We start from the raw sequence: 7568 nt of genomic DNA, 5'->3' as shown, positions 1-7568 counted from the left end.
CCAGGGATGACACCGGAGCACAGAGATCAGACTGTTTGAGGTCTTGTCGCTACAGAGATGGTATCAGAGCACACGCTGACTGTAGGACACGACCACTAAGCTAAGAGACCTAGATCACTACCCACTCTCTTCTCTTCTGACTTCTCATCCTTTCTACTCTTTAGGATGGCGGATGCAAGGAACAAGTTCACCCAACCATATGAAGATACACCCTTTGGACGCCACTTGAAGGAAGTCACTAGATACCTGAACATAGGAATACCAAGCTTCATGGGAACCTACGACGCCACTTTACCTGAAGAAGAGCGTTGGATGATTCAAGTTCAAGTTCCAGGAAGGACGTTCATGCCAGTCACTGAGCCCATAGAGTTTTCTTTTGATGCACCAACTTGGAGTCTAGGAAAGAGTATGGCAGCTCACATCGCCATGGGACGCATTGGCGAAGTCTACCGCAAGGATCTCAAGGATACTATCTACCAGATTTGTGGGCGCCGAGATGAACACTGGGAGATGATCAGCACCAGGAAAGATAGATCAATTGCAGCTTTTATTCAGGAGTTAAACCATCACATTCGACAACAGGAGAATCAGATGTGCGCCGACATGATAGATCTGAAGAAGGCTAAGACTAGAATCAAGGAACTGGAGGAAGAACTCAAGGCTACACGCGAAGATTATGAAGAAGAACTTGAAGTATTGGTGGATAAGAATGCTGACCTAACTATGAAGCTAGCAGTATTTATGGGAGGCCCGACACCAGTAGATGAAGACAAAGAACCTAAGGAGATTAGCCCGGAAGACTACATCATCGTCGACGGCACCGACTCGGAAGCAGATAGTAGCGATGATGACTATGTTGATGAAGCAGGAGCAGATATCATGGAGTCTACAACCGTAGAATATTTCTAGCAGACCACCCCATCAGTAGTAGTAGTCCACCATGAAAATATAGTAGTCCGAGCACTTTGCGATAGCTAGATCGATTGTATGCCTTTGTTTGATTGAATGAAGTGAATTGTTTGCTTTTGCCTCATGTGCATATGGGTAGTGTTTTCCCCTTAGACCCCCTCTATTCTTATATCTCGTCTTTTCTAAACCCTCAGATGCCTCCGAGACGTGACCCCGGATTTGCCTTTCCGCCAGAGCTCACCCAGTTGATCCAGCAGCAGAACACCCTGATGCAGTTGCTAGTTCAGAATCAGAATCAGGGGAACAACAACAACAACCCACCACCACCAACACCTGTTGATCACTTAGCCCGTTTTCTTAGGCTGAATCCGCCGGTGTTTTCCAGTAGCACCGAGCCGATAGTAGCAGATGATTGGCTCCGCAAGATAGCTAGGGAGTTGACCACAACAGGATGCACAGATGCGGAGAAGGTGAAGTTTGCCGCACAACAGTTAGAAGGACCCGCAGCATCCTGGTGGGAGAATTTCACAGCCACCGTCCCAGTCGACACTGTCACATGGGACCAGTTTCAGCAGGCTTTTCGTACTGCCCATGTTTCAGCAGGAGCAATGGCCATGAAGAAGCGTGAGTTTCATAACTTGCGCCAAGGAGGACGGACAGTTGGCCAGTATGTGGAGGAGTTTAGTAAGCTAGCACGTTATGCCCCAGACGACGTTGCTACAGATGCAGCTAAGCAGGAGAAGTTCCTGGAAGGACTGAATGATGAGTTGAGTATGCAGTTGATGGTAGCCACCTTCAACAACTACCAGGAGTTGGTAGACCGTGCTCTTATGATTGAAGGGAAGCAGCAGCAAATTGAGAACCACAAGAGGAAGTATGGACAAGGAAAGTATAATTCAGGAGCTCAGCAGATGCCACGTTTTACCCCTAGACTGGGAGGACATTTTCAACATACCCATGGAGTAGGTAGCTCGCACAATCACAATGGCACCAAGAATGGTAATGGGAATGGAGGAAGCAATGGACAGAACCGCAACACCCCATCAACCCCAGCCAAGAGAGATCTGAGTCAAGTCACCCTTTTCAAGTGTTCCAAGACCGGACATTTTGCCAATGAATGTCCTGAAGGCCAAAACGGCAATGGAAGCTCTGGAAAGAAGCCGAACCCTTTCAACAGGGGACAGGTGAACCACGTTAATGTGGAGGAGGTTGAAGCTCAGCCCGATGCAGTAATAGGTAAGTTTTTGGTTAAGTCATTTACTGCACTCGTTCTTTTTGATACTGGTGCATCGCATTCATACATATCAAGGGGATTTGTGGAAAAGTATAGCCTGCCCACTAGGGTTCTTAAAACACCTATGCTAGTAAGCTCACCAGGAGCAGAGTACATGGCCAGTCAAGGATGTTTTCAAGTGCCATTAGGTATAGGAAGGCATGTTTTCCCAACGGATTTAATTATTTTGGAATCCCAAGGTCTGGATGTGATTCTTGGTATGGATTGGCTGTCGATGTATGGAGGAAACATCGATTGCGCTAGTAAGACAATTTTGCTCACAACGCCAGAAGGAAGAAGGATCAAGTATGTATCCCGACATGCACCAAACAGGACACAAGTAAATTCCTTATCAGGAGTTGTGCAGGAGGAAGTACCCGTGGTAAAGGATTTTCCTGATGTATTTCGCGAAGAGTTGCCAGGCATGCCACCGTATAGAGATATTGAGTTTTTGATTGAGCTTTTGCCAGGCACTGGGCCAATATCAAAGAGACCATATAGGATGCCAGCAAAGGATTTGGTGGAAATTAAGAAGCAGATTAAGGAGTTACTGGATAAAGGTTACATTCGCCCAAGTTCTTCGCCTTGGGGATCACCGGTACTATTAGTAGAGAAGAAGGATGGATCGTTAAGGATGGTTGTTGACTATCGAGGATTGAATGAAGTAACAATCAAAAACAAGTACCCGCTACCAATGATCAATGATCTGTTTGATCGATTGCAAGGAGCTAAAGTGTTTTCCAAGATTGATTTGCGATCAGGGTACCATCAATTGAAGATTCGAGAGCAGGACATACCTAAGACAGCATTCACCACAAGATATGGACTGTATGAGTATACCGTTATGTCATCTGGTCTGACTAACGCGCCTGCCTATTTCATGAACATGATGAACAAAGTGTTTATGGAGTTTTTGGATAAGTTCGTCGTAGTGTTCATTGATGATATCCTGGTATATTCGAAGAATGAAGAGGAGCATAAGGAGCATTTGCGTTTGGTACTTGGAAAGCTCAGAGAACATCAATTATATGCCAAGTTCAGCAAATGGTGAGTTTTGGTTGAAGGAAGTAGGATTCCTAGGACACGTTATATCCGGAGAAGGTATAGCAGTAGATCCCGCTAAAGTTGAAACCGTGACCAAGTGGGAAGCCCCAACTACCGTTGGAGAGATCCGGAGTTTTCTTGGACTCGCAGGATACTACCGGAGGTTTATTGAGAACTTCTCAAAGATTGCGAAGCCTATGACGGAGTTGCTGAAGAAGGATACTAAGTTCAAATGGACTGAGGAGTGTGAGGCAAGTTTTCAGGAATTGAAGAACCGTTTGGTTACCTCACCAGTGTTGATTTTGCCAGATCAAACCAAGGATTATGAGGTGTATTGCGACGCTTCACGTCGAGGACTTGGAGCAGTGCTTATGCAGGAAGGGAAAGTTGTTTCATATGCCTCAAGACAACTGAAGCCCCATGAGTTGAATTATGCCATGCATGATTTGGAGTTAGCAGCCGTAGTGCATGCATTGAAGATATGGAGACATTTCCTCACTGGAAATCATTGTGAGGTGTACACGGATCACAAGAGTTTGAAGTACATTATCATGCAGAAGGAGTTGAACCTCAGACAAAGGAGATGGTTGGAGCTCATCAAGGATTATAATATGAAATTGCATTATCACCCCGGAAAAGCGAATGTAGTAGCTGATGCATTAAGCCGCAAGAGCCATGTCAATACGTTAATGACGGGAGAAATACCCAATGAGTTAGCAGAAAATTTTTGTGAACTATGTTTGGAAATAGTTCCGAGAGGCTATGTAGCAGCGTTGGAAATTCAGTCAACTTTGATGGATAGAATAAGAGAAGCTCAGAAAACTGACAAAGAGATTGCCGCTATAAAGGAGAAACTGAGCAAAGGAAAAGCTAAAGGATTTCATGAGGATGAACACGACACCCTATGGTTTGAAGACCGTGTTTATGTACCCAATGACCCGGAGATCAGAAAGTTGATTCTGCAGGAGGCACATGATTCACCGTATTCGATTCACCCAGGAAATACCAAGATGTATTTGGATTTGAAGGATAATTTCTGGTGGACCGGAATGAAGAAGGATATTGCGGAGTATGTAGCAGTTTGTGATGTATGTCAGAGAGTAAAGGTAGAGCATCAGAAGCCAGCAGGATTGTTGCAACTATTGCCGATACCCGAATGGAAGTGGGATAAGCTAGGCATGGATTTTATCACGGGATTACCGAGGACTCGTTCAGGCTATGACTCGATTTGGGTTGTAGTTGATCGATTGACGAAGGTAGCTCATTTCATCCCAGTAAAGACCACTTACACCAGTGCTAAGTTGGCAAAGATCTACATGACCAGGATCGTATGTTTGCATGGAGTTCCAAGGAGCATCGTATCAGATAGAGGAACCCAGTTTACCTCAAAGTTCTGGAAGCAGTTGCATGAGACTTTAGGTACTAGGCTAGAATTTAGTACAGCTTTTCATCCGCAGACAGATGGAAAGACCGAGAGAGTCAATCAGATTTTGGAGGATATGCTGAGAGCTTGTGCGCTAGATTATGGATCTAGTTGGGACGATAATTTGCCATATGCAGAGTTCTCTTACAATAATAGCTATCCGACCAGTTTGAAGATGGCCCCTTTCGAAGCTCTGTATGGAAGGAGGTGCAGAACACCGTTGTCATGGGACGAAGTTGGAGACCGCCAGTTGTTTGGACCAGATCTGATTAAGGAGTCTGAACAGAAGGTGAAGTTGATTCGCGATAGGCTCAAGGTAGCCCAGTCCAGGCAGAAGAGCTACGCATATTCTAAATGCAAAGAGACACTTTACGAAGTCGGAGATAGAGCTTATCTTCGAGTATCCCCACTTCGAGGGATTAAGCGCTTTGGAGTTAAGGGGAAGTTAGCGCCACGATTTGTAGGGCCATATCGAGTTTTGGAGCATATGGGAGAAGTGGCGTACAAGTTGGAATTGCCAGGAGGATTGACAGGAGTTCATGATGTGTTCCACGTTTCTCAGTTGAAGAAATGTCACGCGGAGATAGCTGACATACCTTTGAGAGACACAGTGCCATTGGAAGCAATTCAGTTGGATAACAATTTGACCTATGAGGAGAAACCAGTCAAGATTCTCGAGTTTGCCAGCCGAGTCACTCGCAGCAAGGTTATCAAGTTTTGCAAAGTTCAGTGGAGCCACCACATGGAGGATGAAGCCACCTGGGAGCGAGAGAAAGATTTTCTCAAAGACCACCCTCACCTATTTTCTAGCCAACCCGAATCTCGAGGGCGAGATTCATCTTAAGGGGGGTAGGTTTGTAACATCCCAAATTTTCAATTTGGAATGTTATACATTAGATCATCATGCATATCATATTTTATTTTGCTTTTGGTTTTGATCCTAGAAAATCCTAAGCAACTCAAGGACCCACGGAGAGAGTTGGGGATTTCGTTATTTACATATTTGAGTTTTAACAAATTATGTAAACAGGATCATTTGATTTTATTTATTTTATCATCAATATTTCTATTACAAAAATATGAGAGAGGGAATAAAATGACTTTCCCAAAATATAGAAATATTGAGGATTTAATAAAAAAATCAAATAAGATTTATTTTGGAGTTTTTTTGGTATTTTTATTTGAATTTAGGAAAAATGCGCGTTTTCCAAAATTGCATTTTGGGCCCAGATAAATGTTCACTTTATCGGGCTTGATTTTAGAAACCCGGCAAAATTTATTTCATGATTTTTGGAGTCCGTTTAGTATTTCTTTTTATTTTTCTTCCGAGCGTAATTTAAAAAAAACGCGGAACCGACTATGGGCCGTACTCGGCCAGGACACTGCCGGCCGAGGCCTTTATAAGCAGCCGCCCCTGCCCTAACCCTAGCCCCCGCCAGCCGCCGCCGCCGCCCCGCCGCCGACTCGCTGGAGCAGCGCGCCGCCCGAGGTTCGCCGTCTCGACTTCCGTGTCGTTTAAAAAAAAATCTGTTCGTCATTTTTCTTTTTCGTCGGATTTTCCGCGGTTATTTTCTGATCGCGATTTCTGATTCGATTTTCGTTTTAGTATAACTTTTCGCTCGTTTATCGGAATCAGGCGATTCAAGCGCCTGGAGTTTCGTCTCGAAACCCTCTTTCCGAATAATCAACTTAAACAAGTTTTTGCTACTGGAAAATTTGCCCTAGATCCAGATTACTAGAACGAAGTTGTTTTCTTTCGCCGTTTGACTTTCTTTTGCTTCGTTCGATTTGATTCTTTTGCAAACCAGGGTTCTTAAGTTGAACTTTCTGGTTAGATCTTCTATTTGAGTTTTACCTGTGCATTAGATGAGTGCTTATTGTATGCTTGTTGTTTGTCTGCGATAGAATACCCGGAGTGCGCCGCCTGTTACTTCGAATCTCTAGGTTTCGCGGATCATCAGCAAGGCAAGTAACACTTTGATCATACCTTTTTCTACAACCCAGTTTTATTGCATTAGATCAATCCTCACACATTGCATGATTAGGATCTAATTAAATTGTGGGATGGGAAGTAGATGAGGTAGTACCTATTACCTGTTTATTATCAAACCTTTGGGAGTTACTTCTACGTTTGCTTATTATGCCATGCTATGCTAGTAGACGTGGATTGGGTGAGTGATATCCATGACAGATGTGAGATTGATAATTAAGGGTTTATCTAAGGTGGCAACTTAAACACACATCTAGGTGGATTGAGGCACCTGGGTATTCCAGGACTTGCCTGTTTTTATTTTGGACCGCCACCCAGGCTCAAAGGGATCATGAGATTATTCATACTAGAAACTTCCGTGTGCAGCCACAAGCCATTATGGGCTCTGGCATAGTTGAGTAAGTCGTGCGAACTCTTACAGGGTAGACTAGCAGATGTAGGGGAAAGTAGGTGTACCGGTCTATCCATCGTAAGGTGCTAGCGCTTCTGAAAGACTGTGTCTCGGTCATCCGTTTCTCAAACACCATGTAGTGCGAGAAATCCAACGGAGGCGATTGAATCTTGTGGGGAAAAGTGCGCAAACCTCTGCAGAGTGTATAAACTAATCATGATTAGCCGTGTCCCCGGTTATGGACATCTTGAGTATCTAGTACCTGGATTATCATGTGAATCTCAACATGTTACCCTAAAGTTAATTTTGTGGGGTTTAATGATTTTTAATTGGGATTGAGAATGCTGTCAACCATTCTCAATGTTTAACAACCACCATGATAGTAATTAAATTTATTCCTTTGGAGCAGGGAAAAATTGGCTTTACGCAAAAACTGTAACCATAGAGCTTTCCACCAGCCAAATATGCATATAGTATAGCTGTTGCATTCCATTACTCTCTATGTGTTACCTTGCCAGCATATTCCATGTGCTGACCC

This window comes from Triticum urartu, chromosome 1A (assembly GCF_056163025.1).
Source record: "Triticum urartu cultivar PI428250 chromosome 1A, HENAU_Tu73, whole genome shotgun sequence".
Taxonomy (NCBI): domain Eukaryota; kingdom Viridiplantae; phylum Streptophyta; class Magnoliopsida; order Poales; family Poaceae; genus Triticum; species Triticum urartu.
The sequence above is the reverse complement of the archived record's forward strand: the minus strand, read 5'-3'. Positions refer to the sequence as shown.